Raw genomic sequence first — 17378 nt, 5'->3', positions numbered from 1 at the left:
AATTATTATTATGAACATCATAGAATCCATAGTGGAGGCCTCCGCAGAATATAGCGACATTGGTTTTAAACGTATGCTGATGATGGATTACAAGGTGAATGCTGTAGTAAAACAGCTGTGTCAATGTGTTATAAATCAGGTGACATTTGGTGCCAGATATCACATTGTTATAAGACATTTTCGTAACGTTACAGACTGACTTCGCTCACAGTACCATAAACGGCTTTCAAATAATAAATGTGATTATATTATTAGCAATCCGCGATTCTTGGCGAGTGCGTTAAGAATAGTCATATATAATGCCGCTCATCCTAGAACATTGTACTTCCAGCAGCAACGTGATTGATGCTTGCTCAATACCTCTTCTGAAAGCTACTGCTTGGCTCTTCGTAGCGGTGAATTAGGAGGTAATTGTATCACGCTCTTCTAATAGATAAAAACTAATATGACTGGCCTTATCTTCTCGTTTAATATTCGCGCAATGTTTATTAGAGGCGGCTGATCTTTTCACCATCTTAGAACTTGTAACGGCTTTGAATTCCTCTGGCGACCCCTCGATGTCATCCACAGTGAATTTGTGCCTAGAAAGAAATATTAGGGAGCTCGCGCATACGTATCAAATGGTTCAAAAACCAAACTAGTCCGCACGTCGCCTTAAAATTCTACGCCTGTTCGTTAAACAAAATAATTTCGATGCATTGACGACATATTAGGCACAAATCCTGTTGACAATATTACTGACCACTGCAAAGAGAAAATTGGGACACCAGAGAATGATGTTGCAGTTTCATGGCGACGTACTTCGTTATCTGTGCAATCGGTGTAATAACAGATAAGAAGGCATACTCAGACAGTCTTTCAAGTAAGCTGTAAGGCAATATTGAAAAAGCAGATCAGAGAAATTTTCTTTCATCATTGTAATTGCCTATTTTCTGGCATAACATTTGTGAAAACTTTCATTATTTCGCATGACAAACAAATTCTAAATGTAACAGCAACCAGTCTTCAGGGCTGTGATTTTAGTTTCTGGGAGTGTGAGTTTCAATAACAGGTCCCCGCGGTTATGTGCACGGAGGACAAAAGAGGCCAAGCTGATCTTCCTATTATCCCAGTCGGGAGTCTCATTTCGTGCCTTAAGCTTGCCCTCTCAGAACTGCCGTTGTTTGATGTGCAACGTAATGGCCATGCAGGTTCCAAGACGAAGTGAGAGCCGAGGACATCTGATGTTGCATACAACTTTTTACTTTCTACATTTACCTTTGCAAGGCCAGTTACTAAAGACAAACTATGCCTTGAAGCACGCCGTCACTTTATTATTATTTTACATTCATCGCGCAAGCTGAGCTGAAGGGGTAGGCTGTTGGGCTGAAAATTGGCCTCATAATGGCGAAACCAGCGCACGAATTTGTGTGTCTCTTGAGCCCATCCTGACAGTGACAACACCACTGTCAATAAATCAATCAAATAATCAATCAATCAATAATTTCATCAGTTAACTACATCATGGACCAGAGGACGTGGCAACAAGGAGCTCTCGTGATCTTGACAAGGCTTTCAAGCCGATGAGTTCAGAGGCTGTAGCTTAAACACTTCCGTTATGTATCTGTTCTAGGTAAAATGTTTCAGAAGACATGTAAATTCATGTTTCAAAACATTTGTTTCAACTTAACCAAATAAATATTACCAAAATAAAAGTAGTTTCTCCGTTATGCAGGTGGAATGCTCATTATGCTAGACACAGGCAAAAAATAGGTGGAGGACTCCCAATCCGTTTGCCACATACGCCCTAGTCCAAATCTAGTAGGAGGCTGCTGTTGTTATCAAAGGTTGCGTTAGTTATTGCCAGTGTGTACTAAGTACTTGCATATCTGGTGTAACGGCCATTTTACAGAAAGACGGCTAGGTGGGCCATCGGTTTACGCTCACTTTTGAAAAGTGGGCTGCAGCACATCAAAAGACAATTTAAGACTTTCTTATCTGCTTCCTCTCTCTGTTTCTCGGTGTGGTTCAACTAAACTTTCAAACTTCTCTGTTACTTTGTTAATACTTGTGCTAAATCGTGGTATACACTGACTTGTGGTTTGCATGGCGTGAGAATTTTGTTGCCTTTACTGGAAGGTTGAGTGGTACGCACCACCTTTGTCTGAGACACAGTATCAACGCATTGTGTTCGCCGGAATGTACATTTGTTCGTCAAATTATATACGCTGTCTGCAATGAGACAATTTTCTCGTCTTCCAGACCACGTTGAGGCCATGAAAGTGTGAAACTGGAGATGGTAATGTTGCTACGAGCCCGCTGAGTAAAAGGGCACAAAGGTGCATCCGGCAAGCGTTTTTTAACCAATCAACGTTTGGGCCAATTTCAACAACTATGTAAGATAATTGCGTATAATCTGGCCTAAAACAGAGCTATATGAAGGTGAACAGTAAGCGAAGCGCCAGTGTAGAGCTAACAACGCTGTCTGCAAGGTTAACCTCGTAGTGAAACAGCAGCGTCAAGGTCGTTCTGTGAATTTGAGGTCGATAAGAAGTGAAACACTGGCACTCAGTTGATACCGCTCCCTTTTATGTAGAACGTTGTAGAAGAGAGAGGCTGGCCATAGCATAAATGAGGCCGAGCTAATCAATTCCTATCCTAAAGAAAGCAAGAACACGCTCTAACTTTCTCCAATCAACATGCGAGAAACCTGACACTATACACTAAATTATCTGTGCTGCTGACCTCAACATAAACTTAAACCAAATTCAACCACCTTATTCACTGTCATTTGCCTGACCTTAAAATCTTGCCACTAATGCATCTGTGAAAGATTGGCTGCTCAACACGTAGACATAGCGTGCAGTTTTTTTCTGCTCAACAATTCACAGCTCGCAATGCGCACACAAAGCTTCGCTTGCTTCCATGTTTCCAGTAGGATGAAACCTTCCAAGTATCTTTCTTTGAGCAGAGGGACTTGCTGGGCGCGTCGGTTCATTCTTTACGAGCTTATGGCGCGAAAAAAACAAAACGAGAAAGAAGGACAAGCGCAGATGGACCCTTGGCCAAAGCTGTGGAATCTTAAGGATGCCTAAAATAAATGAACAGCCAGTTTTCCTTACTCCGAGGTGAATTCAGCCGTGTTATTTCAAACACAGCATTCAATTCACAAACGAAGTTGATTTCTTTAAAGAGCTTTGCTCTGACTCGGTTTCAGACTGCAGGTTCCGTTGAAGTATTTACAAATCTTCGATTAGCCACGCTTTACGGAGAGGCTATTTTAATGTAACTTTAATGTGAACTAAGCCAGAACCAAAATTGACAACGCAAGGGGGAGGCTTTCCTTCAGTGATACTCTCTTTCACCCTAGTTTTTAATCATGAAAGAAAACAAACTCCAACATAAAGAAAATGACAAATTTGCGATGCAATAGGAAAAGACTTGCTTCTCACAATGCCTTTCGTTCTTACCCGTCTATTTACTGGTGTGAACGAAAGGCAATGTGATTGGCACGCACAGCACGTTAAGAAAGAGGGGAGATGTGTCGCTACGTCAAATATTCTCTAGGCGATGATAAGCCCCTCGGTGGACTAATAATATGCTTGATTCATTTTCAGGTACCACACTGCAATGAATGGGTTTCGTCCATACTATATATTTTTTATAGGACTACTTCTACTGACGTTTGAACACACCATCGTACTGGCGCTCAAAGGACGGAGGTGTATGTATTTATTCTGTTGACGGTTAGAGTATAAATGCAGTTTTACGCAGCATTTACTTGTAATAGTTACCTTCTACGTAGGTTGATGCACTTTCCACGCTCAACACGAAGTCGTAATTGATGAACCGATCCATGTTTATTTTTTTTCATAATAGGCACCATGTGTACTGTTGCGCTGCATGAAACATTCAACAAAATAGAGCTCGCATATTATGCGATATAAATTTCCATAATACCGGTGTTTTTGTCACTGCCACTTTGTGTCGCATGGAAATGGTGTCGATGTTTAGACCAGTAAATTGATTGCTCACTGATGGTGACATAATCACCCTTTTTAAAAGCTGGTAACTTATTTTTCATGTTTTTGTTTTGTATTGAAAGCATCTAAAAGATGGCACAGCTGATCTTTGTCTTAGCTTTTTTACTTAATTTTGTTTGATCTCGTTTAAGATCGCTTTTGCGAAGAAACCAGGTGCCCGGTTCTTCATCTGCTTTTCGTCTCATTTCGTGCACAAAGCGAGTTTTATGTTTGCACCCGTGACTTTTATGTTGACGATGAACACATCTCACGTCCCGAAAGAGAAAGAAGACAACCACCCGCCCGTAGCACGACACCACAAGGAAATCCGTACGGATTTCTCAAAAAGAAAAGCCTCTCAGTTGCCGCTAAATACGTCTCGGTCCAAGGTTCAAACTCGGGACCAACGCATATCCGGGGTCGTCACTCTGCCAAATGAGCTAACCAGTAAGCTAGCAATTCACGGCCGCACGGTGAATTTATCGACAACTCGAAGCACGTGGACACAAGTAGTACAAATGAGTTCTGCGAAAACCCGCATGAACACAAGTAATGGGAATGAGTTCTGCGGAAACCCACAGGTTCCCGCAGAACTCATTTGCATTACTTGAGTCCATGTGCTTGGAGTTGTCGATGAATTCACCCTGTCGCTGTCAATTGCTAGCGTACTGGTGAGCTCAATTGGTAGAGTGATGACCCCGGATAGGCGTTGACCCAGGTTCTAACCTTAGACCAGGACGAATTTTCCGGCAACGAAGAGGCTTTTATTTCTGTATGGAATTTAAATCTGTATGGAATTCCTTTTGCTTTCGTGCTACAAACGGATGGTTGTCTTCATTCCATTTCCTAACTCTTTCGCCACCTTGCGGGTTTCCGCATAATTCTTTTGCATTACAACTCACGCCATTCCTGTATCGGAAAATATCCTCTGATTGGAGCAGCCACCTGAGCAAATGTCGTTGGCAGACAGACGAACAGACAGACACACACACACACACACACACACACACAGACACACACACACACACACACACAAACACACAGATAGATAGATAGATAGATAGATAGATAGATAGATAGATAGATAGATAGATAGATAGATAGATAGATAGATTCAAACTGCCTTCTTCTGTGCAGTAAACCCAATGACGGAAGCAACATATTTTTATCCTCCACCAGGCATGCAAGGTATGTAATAGTTTTACTGTAATTCCCATCCTCGCACATAATGAAATAAACCACATGTACATCGCACAGAATTCGCCTTTCGAAAGGTGACTAAACTGCGAATACGGCGATTGTACAAAACGCCTAATTTAGTTCATTGAGCAAGCCAGCATTGATCATGTATTCTATTGTTACGCAGCCGAAAACAACCCAGCGTTTGGTCAATAACGACAATTTGTCGGACAAAGCTAGTCTTCCATGGGATAATGGAGAAAAAGAAAAACGTGCAAGAAGCAAGCAGCAAAGCTGAGCCGGAACAATAGGAATGTCACGTGCTTTTTTGCTGTGAGCGTTCACATATGAACGTATTTCAGAGTTGAACGCCCGCATTCGACACAGAACGCCGGTCGGGTGACGACAGTGACAAACTAGCCATTTGAGATCAATTATCGTGTGCAATGATGGTTTGTTCATGTGTGCTAAACGCCGTGTTCAAGTGCCTGTGGGTGCTGAGAGAGATATATAAGATCTCGTATGCCATGTGAACCTTCTAACAAGTTACTACTGATTCGTAACTTTATGTTTCTTTTTTTAGCCATCCTACGTAATGCTGGGGTTCGCAATACATAATAAATAAATAATGTGACCAAACTTGAACCTCTCATAATCAAGTCATTATCTTGCAGGAGTGAGGCATCGAGGAGCAGGCAGAGATGGTTCATTCCTTTCGAGAATATTTAAAAGTAAGTAACTTGTTCGCATATTAGCCCGAAGAGCAAGGCTACCTCTTTCCAATTTTGTGATTCACTTGAACATCTTTAAATGAAAACAAAAAGCTGATCATCTCAGTTCAGCTGTTTCAACTGGCTTTGTTTTCTGCCACAATTTAGGGGCAGGCAGTTTTGAGAGTTAGCTGGGGGATACGTTTGTCACCTGTCCAAATGCCTACTATATTTTGCGAATAAATTTAGCACAAGTAGAAAGTAGTACTTACACAAAGAGAAGAAATCATGAGTGAAAATTCACTGGAATTTATTGTGAAAAATTCACATCACACTGAGTCCTTACTTACAACGTATAACCTTAGTGACCACTATTTTCCTTATTGATTGCTGACGGAAGCACTCTAGAGGCAAAAATGTATTGGAAAACTAGGCCTACATATACGCAACGCGTTTCACGGCGTGGCATAGGCAGAAGGCGTCATAAACTTAGTGGCCGCTCGAGCCTCCTTTGTGCAACTAGAACTTGGAGCATAATCAGATACCTTGTTGCGGTGCTGCTTGATGCCTATTCACTGACCCTTCGTTCACAAACCGTTAACAGCGTACTCATCAGTTCCTTCTTTTTTGGCTGTTTGTTTTATTGTTCAATAATTTTAGGTTGTTTACTGCACGTAGGGAGGAAAACCACACCGCTGCGTGGTTAACCTTTCTGGTTTTTCTATTTGGTTTCCGTTATTGTAATAAGTAGGGGTAATTTACTTACAAATTCTCGCTGTATGTGCTTCTACAACGTTTTTAATTTATGAGATGAAGTTATTAGCTTATAAAAATTTAAGTGTAATAGTTATTGCAATATATTACAGACCCAGGACGTCCTGGAGCCCGGAGACGCCCTAAATTATTAGGCAGTAAGTGCCTTTCTTGCAAGTGACTCTACAAAAAGCTACATATTTTGTCGCATTCAAAGAGTGCGAAATCACGTGCGAAAAAGCCCATGACGAGTAGCTGGCTGAAATTATACATGCACTTAATCTGTCTTCAAATGCGAAGCGTCTTAGGGTAGAGCTCAATCCTGTGTGCCGCGTGACCACCCTTGCTGCGCATGCGCACCCCCTCCCTTACCTGTCCTACACTCCCCTAACTCGCCTCGCAACGCCGACTGTTACTCTACTCTCGCTCCCCCTCTATCTCCTCTAGGCATACGTACCCATAGCGCTTGCCCAACTATCGCACATGGGTACCCCTTGCTTTCCACTTCTACGTTCCCCCTCTCTCACCTCGCATCGCGGGTGCATGCAGCGTCTCCTTGCGAGTTTCTTCATGGAGAAAACCAGTTGCTCGCAGAACCGTTCACTGCCTACCCTATATCTGAAGGCACTGGAGCTTGAACAATGACGTCTAAAATTAAACCTCTATGATATTAACCTCCAAGGTAGTCCTGGTCGTAGATTTCGGCTGTGGATTGTAGAACAACAAAAATTTGCAGTGTGCGCCTTAACTAAAAGTGGACTGCGGGTCTCTGTGTCCAATGGGCGTCTTCTGTCTGTCTTTGCCTAAAAGCTGCGAATGGCGTGTGTAGTTCGAAACACCTGTCCATCACTGCGTGCTTTGCACCTCCCAAAATTTCCCTCCTGCGCAACACAACCATCTGTACCAGCGTCCACGCCACCGCCAGTGTAAGCGGTAGCGCTCACCTCTTCGCATCTACTCGTGGTTGCCTTTAATGGAAGGTTTAATTTTTACCATTTATGGTCAAGTCTTCGCTATGTATGTGGCTTGAAATTTGCTGATGTTTATCTTAAGAAAACCATGATATGATGATCAGAGACGCTGTAGTAGATGACTTCGGGAATATATATATATATATATATATATATATATATATATATATATATATAGTGGGAATAATAATTCAATGGGCCAGTTAGTCTTCGTGAAGGTATGGGATATGGCACAACGGGAGCGTTGTCAACAAGGATAAATGTATTTATTTCCCAACAGTTTCGGGAGGGGACCTCCCTTCATCAGGGGATGAGTTATACTGACATGAGCTTCCAAACATCCTTGCTGCCGCGTCCCTCTCGCCTTGAAAGACGTTTGCGAGAGTGAGAGGGAACTGGAAGAAGGAAAAAAAGGAGAAAAAAGAAAGAAAAGAAAGAAAGTAAAAAAGAGGAAGAACCACTGTCAACACTGAGAACGAAGCCAACTGTCCGTCTACATCCACCTACGGTTCATATCACGTGCTGTTCAGTTCTTGGCGTGTGTCGGGCCACCCAAGATTGTCGCCGCGGTGCCGGGAGGGTCCGGGACGGCGTGCCTAAAGGGGTTTCCCCGTAATTGGTCGTTCGGCGGGCGGCGGGCGGTGTGTGTAAAGGAAAGGTTTCTCGTTAATGGGTCGGTCGGCTATTTACCTTTAATCTTCGTCCGTTTCCCTTCAACGGTCATGAAGTGGTAGGCGAACGTAAACACTTTGTATGTGCATGTGAAAAAAAAAAAGAACAGTGTACACGTACGACGAGTCAGTCAGAAAAAAGCATGGTCTCCAGCTATCAATCTTTGTCACCAATTTTCTCCTGGCCTACTTCTCGGAGGCAGTTGAGTTTTCCGGGGTCCTCATTGATACCGGCTACTAATGTACGAAATTTGAAAATAAAATATGCCTCACGCTGTTCGAGCTCGCGTCTGTTTGAAAAACCGGACTGCAAAAGAGTTACGCTAATATTTTTAAAACTGTGGTTTGGCAGGCGCAGATGCCTAGATAAAGGTAGCTTCGGCAGTGAAGTGGCGTGGTACCGGTGATTATTGAACCGCAGCCGAAATGGCGTGTCTGTTTGGCCGATATATTCTTGTCCGCAGATGTTGCAATGTAGCATGTATATTACGTTACTGGAGTCACAATTAAGGCTTTCAGTTATGCAGAATTTGAAATCCGAGAAGTTCGCTTTGGATTCACGTGTTGTGAGCATCTGTGGGCATACCTTGCATCGAGATTTTCCGCAGGGATGGCACCCTGATTGAATTTTGGGGGTGTTTGTTTTTGCCCTGACAAGAATGTCCTTCAGATTTTTATCCCGGCGGTACACCACGTGAGGTGGCTTCGCGAAAATAGAAGTTAGTCGTTTGCTTTGCCTGATTATGTTGAAATGGCGGGAAAGTATGTTGTTGATTCGTGGCGGTATGCTTCTTGTAAGTAGTTAGTTGTATTAAGGACTACAATTGCTGCTCCTTTGTCAGCGAGTTTTATTATGTCTGTCCTAGATGCCAGATTTCTCATACTCATTTTTTCAGATTTTGTCAAGTTTTTTTCAGTTTCCTTTTGCATCGTCGGGAAGATTGAGATGTTTTGATAGAGGTAGTCTTGGGGCTCATTTCGCATGGGCTCTGTGATTATTGAAGCGAATCGTAAATGGTGTTTCTGTTTGTCCGATGTACTGCATACCACACACGTTGCATTCGAGTAGGTATACCGCATCAGAGGAATCACATGTTAGGTTTCCTCGTATGGTAATCAAAAACTTGGCTTGTATTCTTTCTCTCTTTTTTTCTTTCTTTTTTTTCTTTTTTCGGTTTTTTCCCACTTTCTCTGTACCCCCAATGATTTGAGATTGTATAAAGCTGAGCACCAACAAACTGTACCTTCAATCCTGATGAGTGCCAGACTCTAGGCCGAAACGTCAAAATAAACCACGTTTGGACCGTTCACGGAAACTCGCTGGGGGGGATAGCTGTTGTGGTAGCTCAGTGGTAGAGCATCGAACGCGTCATTCGAAAGGCGCAGGTTCGGATCCTGCCCACGGCAAGTTATCTTTTCACCAACTTTTCTTCATATTTACATTACAATTTGGTCTAATATCTTCCCCTATAATTTCCTTGGCATTATTGTCTGTGAGATCTCATATAAATATATATATATATATATATATATATATATATATATATATATATATATATATATATATATATATATATATATATATATATATAAAGAACACAAGCGAGTACACGTACGAAAGAGCAATACTTTTATGCCAACGTTTCAGCCGTGGCACGGCCTTCGTCCTTCCCTGACGAAGGCCGTGCCACGGCTGAAACGTTGGCATAAAAGTATTGCTCTTTCGTACGTGTACTCGCTTGTGTTCTTTATACGTACCAGACCCCTTGAACTTCCTGCTGAATATATATATATATATATATATATATATAGTCAAGTAGATCCTCCGTGAACGGTCCAAACGTGGTTTATTTTGACGTTTCGGCCTAGAGTCTGGCACTCATCAGGATTGAAGGTACAGTTTGTTGGTGCTCAGCTTTATACAATCTCAAATCACTGGGGGTAGAGAGAAAGTGGGAAAAAACAGAAAAAAGAAAAAAAGAAAGAAAAAAAGAGAGAAAGAATTATAAGGTGGACTCTCTCCGGGCGCCCCTCTTCCACTCTTCCTTCCACTTCCCCCTCCATCACTCTCCTTTTTCTCCTTTTCACCTTTCTGATGTCTGCGGTCTGAGTATGCTTCCTTTCACTAACGCATTCTTCCCGACCAGACGGCGCCTCCTGGCTCTGGCGGTTCGGTGTGGGGCAAAAAGAGCTTTTTTAAGAAGTTTAAGCCTTTAACTTATCAGCACCCCGTCGACATTTTGTCGTAGAAAGAGGGGTTCTGCGTATTGCCGCAGAGGCTGGTAAGCGGGCGCAATGCGAATTTCTTGCCCGCTTCTGGATTACGCGTGCAGCAGGGGCTCCCGACTGGGCACAGGGTTGCTGTTGGGCATGTCATGCTTGGCATAATTGATTGGGCAGTAAAGTAAAAACAGAAATAAGATGATAGCTGTACTTAGCAGGAGTAGTTACATTTGGAATTGTTTTGAGTTGTCCAGTGCCCATCGCAGCTGCAGTGCCGTGAACTCAGTTACTATTTTTATTATTGCTGTTATTGTTTTCTAATGCTTTATTAGCTGCAAGTGTACCAGGATTCTCATTTATTCCTCAATCGAGGGTGTTAAATCGGTGGATAAGGTATGACTCTTGTTGTTCACGTTCTCGGTTTGATTTAAATCCCGTCGCTAAGAGCGTTACTGATAGTTGGTCGAATGCATCGTCGGGAAGATTGAGATGTTTTGATAGAGGTAGTCTTGGGGCTCATTTCGCATGGGCTCTGTGATTATTGAAGCGAATCGTAAATGGTGTTTCTGTTTGTCCGATGTACTGCATACCACACACGTTGCATTCGAGTAGGTATACCGCATCAGAGGAATCACATGTTAGGTTTCCTCGTATGGTAATCAAAAACTTGGCTTGTGTGCTGGTTGCTTTGTGTGTTTCTCGCATCGCCTTACATACAAGACATCGGGACTTTAAACAAGGTCGGAATGGATTATTGGGGGGTGAGGTAATGATTTGAGAGTGGACTAGTGTCTCTTTGAAGTTGCGTGGTCGTCGGTAAACGACGCCTGGAGTGGATGGGAATACGTATTTCAGACGTTCACTTTGTTCCAAAATGTAATGTTGTTGAAGGATATTGTTTACATTTGGGAAGTTTGTGCTGTACGTCAAGCAGAGGTTTGTTTGTTGTGATTCTTCTTGCTGTAGTCGCTTCATAAGTAAGTCATCACGCTTCAGTTTTCTCGCTTTTTAAACAGCGTCATCAATTACATGTGGGGGGTTATTTTTGTTTCTCGAGCATACGTTATAGCCTCTGTGAGCTCGTGTCTAAATCAGTGTCTCTTGAGCAAATTCACTTGAACCGGTGAGCCTGACTGTATGGAATACTGCTTTTACAGTGGCACGGGTGATCGCTTTGGTAATGGAGGTATTGTTGTCGATCCGTTGGTTTGCGATATAGGGTTGTAGAGAGCTTGTCCTCTTCTATCGTTATGGTGAAATAAAGAAAATTTACGCTTACTTGCGAGTATGTTTGTGTGAAGTGTATGTTCGGATGTACAGCATTGTAAGTGTCTATAAAGCTGAGAAGTTCGTCCTCGCTGTGGGTCCAAATAAGAAAGATGTCGTCTATGTATTTTCTGTATAACAGTGGTTTCAAGGAACTTTGTGCGAGAAATTCTGATTCTAGCTTTCTCATACATACGTTGGCATAATTGGGTGCCATTTTGGTGCCCATAGCGGTCCCGCTGATTTGTCGAAATTACTCTTGGTTAAACTCGAATGAATTTATTTCGAGGACCATTCTCGTCAAAGTTGCAATGGCAGAGAAAGCTAGGTGTTAGATCTTCTATGGTTTGTGTACATGTTTTTTAATGCAGCTATGTCGTCATCGTGAGGAATATTTGTATACAATGAAGAGACATCAAGAGTTACCAAGTACGAGTTTTTCGGCACACACAGACCTGCAATATCTCGAAGAAAATGTGTGGTACCTTTAATGTACGAGGCGGGGTGCTTGGAATGTGGCTTATTAGTTTGTCCACGTACCCTGATATGGGTTCAGTTATTGTACCGATGCCTGATATGATTGGTCGAATGGGGTTACCGGGTTTATGGATTTTTGGGAGGATGTAGAAGGAACCTGGATGAGGGTATGCTGCTCGCTTCAGTTTGTGGTCAGTGTTAATTATGTTTTCAGCATCACACAGTTTTTTAGTTCTGTTGATACGATACCTTTGTATTCGTCTGTCGGATCACCTGGGAGGCGTTCGTAAAATCTTGAGTCGTCTAGTTGGCGGTATGCTTCTTGTAAGTAGTTAGTTGTATTAAGGACTACAATTGCTGCTCCTTTGTCAGCGAGTTTTATTATGTCTGTCCTAGATGCCAGATTTCTCATACTCATTTTTTCAGATTTTGTCAAGTTTTTTCAGTTTCCTTTCTGTCTGCGGTATACGTGTACTATATCTTTCTGTACTGCGGTGATATATAGGTCCAGGCACTTGTCTCGATTACTGTTCGGTGTCCACTCATTTGTTTTACGACGGTGAATTGTTTCGTGGTTAGAAGGCCTGCCTGAGAAATATTCGTGCGACCTTAAGCTTCTAGCGAAGTTGTCGAGGCCTCGGAGCAAGTGGAATTCATCGAAAAATTTTGTGGTTGGGCAGAAGCTTAGTTCTTCAGATAGCAATTTTTTTGCGTCAGGTGACAAGCTCGTGTCCGATAAGTTTACAACCACAGTGTCACAGGGTGTGTTCATAGATGGGTGCTCGTTTGTACCGTTAGTGGTTTCCTGGGTGGTGGTGTTGTAGTGATAAGGAACTATATCAGGGAACGTGGGGTTGGGCACATGGCCTCTTTTGAGTTTATGGGTTTTTGTGGTCATGATAGCTTCGTAAGTATTCTGTTCAAAATCTGTTAAGGAGGTGATTTCTTCGTTCGATAAAGTGTTGTGGCGCAGAATGGTTTTGGTCATTGCGACCAGTTTCTTTAGCTGCTTATCACTGTGATTAAGAGCGATTTCTGGTAATTTAAGAGATGCCTCAAGCAGGACATTTTTCCATATTATTTGGTCGTGTTCATCTAGGTTTGTAGCGGCTAGTGTGAGGGAGAGTGTCATACCCTAGGGTCTGACACTCTCCCTCACACTGGCCGCTCCTATATATATATATATATATATATATATATATACATATATATAGTAGCGGTATATATATAGTATATAGTATATATGGTATATATACATATATATATATATATATATATATATATATATATATATATATATATAGTGGTGTGAATTTCATTAGTACAGTTGAAGAAGAGGTCGACAAAGGTGCGAAAACACAGGTTTTACTTACGTTTCGGTAGGTGGGCTTGCCTTTGTCAAAGTGAGTTTCTTTGACGAAGGCAGGCCCCCCTGCCGAAACGTTAGTAAAACCTGTGTTTGTGCAGGTTTGTCGACCTCTTTTTCTACAATATATATATATAGACATACATACATGTGTATATATATATATATATATATATATATATATATATATAGATATAGATATACATACAAGTATATATATATATATATATATAGAGAGAGAGAGAGAGAGAGTAGAGAGACAGAAAGAGAGGGAAGAGTGTATACCTAAGGGCTCGTTTTTCCGTGTTTCACACAATATTATTGAGATATAACAGACAATAATGCCATGGAAAGTATAGAGGAAGTTCCTACACCGAATTGCAATGTAAATGTGAAGAAAGAAAAGAGGGTGAAAAGATAACTTGCCGTGGCAGGAACTGAACTTGCGACCTTCGAATAATGCGTTCTATACTCTACCACTAAGCTACCATGACGGCTATCCCCCCAGCAACTTTGTTGGGTGTATATGTGAATTTAAACATGGGAGTGTCAGTCAGCACCACCTGTAGCCATGGCAGCCTGTGTGGAGTCACGTAGCAAGGAAACTTATTACGAGCTGGTAGCTGATCAATAGTCCCTCGTATACAACCTAAGGCACCAAGTCTGCCAGTATGAAACCCCCGTTAATGAATAGGGGGAAAAGTATATACTTCTAAGTTCGTTTTTCCGGGATGTGACGCAATAATAATGAGATCTAACAGGCGCGTGCTACATGACGCCACACGGGCTCACAAAGAGTGTGCCACACACGCCGCCATGGCTACAAATGGGGCTGACTGACACTCCCCTGTTTAATTTCACTTATATACCGACTATAAGTGAATATATATATATATATATATATATATATATATATATATATCTAGCAGGCATAAAATATTTCTTAAGAGAAGTCAAAGCACACTGCGTTAAACAACTCATTCACATGCCATGACTTGTTCTGCATACTAGCGCTGGGATATTTGTATATATCAAATAACGCTTGGGGTACGCAGTATGTGAGAACCTTCAAGTGTTTTCAAGCCAGAAAAGCTCGTTCATGTTCTTCCGTTTGGAATACAGTCTTTGTGAACACCTTGAAATTGTTACCCCTCTTTGTACTCACTCGCAATGCGGAAGATAAAAAAATTGGGCGCAACTGAAGCCTACGAAAAGACGCATAGAGGTTGCTCTACGCGCTGTAGATTAACAGAAAACTAACTAAAGGGGTCGTGTTTGGTATTGTGAATTCGTACAGCGCATCGCTGAAGCACAAAGGCGTAACAAATTCGGTAGATTCAACACACCTTGAGAACAGATGTTATTTGAAGCATACGCATGAAGGGTGACTGCGTTGTAATTTTTAATTGAGTGAAACGTTACGAAGCGGCGCTCAAGATGAATAAAAACTGACACACAGCTGCACGTTCAACAGCCGTATTTGTTTTACATATCCAGTTGTTTTCAGCTGCGCAACGATGACAACAGCTAAAAATATCGCGAACAAGGCGGTAGATATGAAGGAAGCACTGAGGCTCGCGAGGATGGTAGCTCTGCTCACTGCCACATAAATTTTAGCGAATAGAATTTAACCGCACTTCACATTAACATTCGTGACTGATGTAATATGGGAGTACATATGTAATATTTATAAAATTGGATAGCCAGATCCGCAAGCACAATTGACGTTTCAGGAACATTAGGCTTTATTTTAAACGTATTTCTAAGAGCTGGCGTGGTGTTGTGGTAGAATACTTGATTGTCGCGTAGAATGCTAGGTTTCAATTCCAGCTGGGACCCTGACATTTTTTCCACACATTCAACTGGCCAATGCTGCCGATAGCAGCGCTCTCTTAAGGTTCACGCGTTAAAATTACCCACATGAGCGCCCATTGCACATGAGTATATATAACGGACTAATTACGTCTGGCACATACCCGTGTCCCAATGGCGCATACCCATCCGCAGGTATGTGCCACTGTCCGGTGGAAAGTGCTGACAGCATGCGAGACCGGATTGTGACATTATTCCCGTATTCACTAGCGAGTTGTATTTGTCTAACTGTCTTATCCACCTATTCTAACTTTGGTTTGCCCCAAGTTAAGAGAAAGATCTCGAGAGGCCCAGACGTAGGCGGCCAGATAGATAGATAGATAGATAGATAGATAGATAGATAGATAGATAGATAGATAGATAGATAGATAGATAGATAGATAGATAGATAGATAGATAGAAAATGTTCAAAGTGTCTGCTGTAGGCAAAAAAATGATTCGCACTTAAAACTGAGAGAGTTGTCTTCTCAAGCCTTTTTTGTGTGCACCACTGCGATATATTCGAGTGTCTTTGTGTTTCAGTGGCACACTGGAAGTATCAATCTGATTAGGCTTCAGAATGTGATAACCCAATTTCTCGCTATCACATTCTTTGCTTCGTCCTTGTGGCGACACTGTGACTTTCTTTCAACCTGCATTCCTCCCTCTCTATTCTGTGCTTCTAAACGTCCGGCCTCCAATGCTACTGACTCTTGGGTCAGAAGAAATTGACAAAGTGCTTTTGCTGAATAACAATAAAAAACAAATTTACAAACAAGTCTCCTCTTCGCAAGCTTTATTCTAAATCAACCAGCTTTAGGATAAACCATCTTGCCCTAAATAACTCCATACATCAAGTAAATATAATTTCTCAACATCTCAAAACATTTAAACCTATTTAAGTCTTGAAGTCTCAACAAACAAGTGTGAAAACATAATCATCCTGCAAAGAATGACTTTGTCTGTATAGCCGCGTCTTTTGTTTGCATGTGATGCTTGATTTATGGATTCTCTGATCCCATTCATTGAGTAAAAGCGTTTAATATTCTATTATGAGGGGGTTATAGTTGCTCTTAAAAAGAAAGGTTATTCGAAAGGATGGCCTAAGCCGAAAATTTTTGTTTGCGCAAGAGTACCAGGATCACTGCAAAGTCTGAAGAACAAACAGGCGTTAATCGTCACTCCCTTCTCTTCTTCTTCCGTGCGGCGATATTAAGTGATCACTTGCTCCCGTCTAGGCATGTAGTAGTAAACTGAAATCAGATGCAGAATTTCTTAACTGATCGTTTTTTTTTGTCTCTTTTAGGGTAATATGAACACGGCCCCATCACCTGAAACCGAAGAACTGACACTAAGATGAAAAGCTTGTTGGCACATGGACCACGGGACAGTTCACTTGGCAAGACGCGCATCATTTCATTTAACGGCATCGATGCAACAGCCGCGAGACTTCAACAAAAGCACACGCAATAGCGACTGCAGTAATATGAAGGGTTTTGTGCTTGGTTGTAGTTTTCTTTGGTTTTAGTGGCATATAAGCAGCAAACGTAACCAAACACCAAACACATGGCGTTTTTAAATAAACATGGTGAATCATTCGGCCGACTTCTTGTATGGCCGAGAAACCGATAGACAGCAACAGGGTGAAATAGACATCATTATTCTTTCAAAAACTGCAGGTCAGCTCACGGAAATGTCCTGGAGTGTATTCAGTTATCCAGGATACAAATTAGATTTTTCTTAAGCCCCCTCCTTTTCTTACAAAGCAAAACACACGAGTTTTGAAAGAATATGCTTTGTCATAAAGTCGTTGCTGGGGGAGAGATAGCCTTCATTGTGAAATGTGGTAAATGTTTTGGGAAAACACTGCTTGCCGTTCTTCACGTGACTTTGCACTTTGTTACTGCACC

General features: G+C 41.9%; 1 long non-coding RNA gene across 1 annotated transcript; it reads left to right on the top strand.

The window, feature by feature from the left end:
• Positions 1–275: 275 nt before the first annotated feature.
• Positions 276–17117, top strand: LOC119164549 (uncharacterized). The gene is made up of 6 exons (XR_012885688.1): positions 276–407; positions 3597–3703; positions 5139–5189; positions 5855–5911; positions 6757–6801; positions 16775–17117. It is a non-coding gene; the product is annotated as an uncharacterized LOC119164549 (long non-coding RNA).
• Positions 17118–17378: the final 261 nt, after the last annotated feature.

This window comes from Rhipicephalus microplus, chromosome 8 (assembly GCF_043290135.1).
Source record: "Rhipicephalus microplus isolate Deutch F79 chromosome 8, USDA_Rmic, whole genome shotgun sequence".
NCBI classification, from domain to species: Eukaryota; Metazoa; Arthropoda; class Arachnida; order Ixodida; family Ixodidae; genus Rhipicephalus; species Rhipicephalus microplus.
This window is presented reverse-complemented; position numbering and strand designations above follow the sequence as displayed.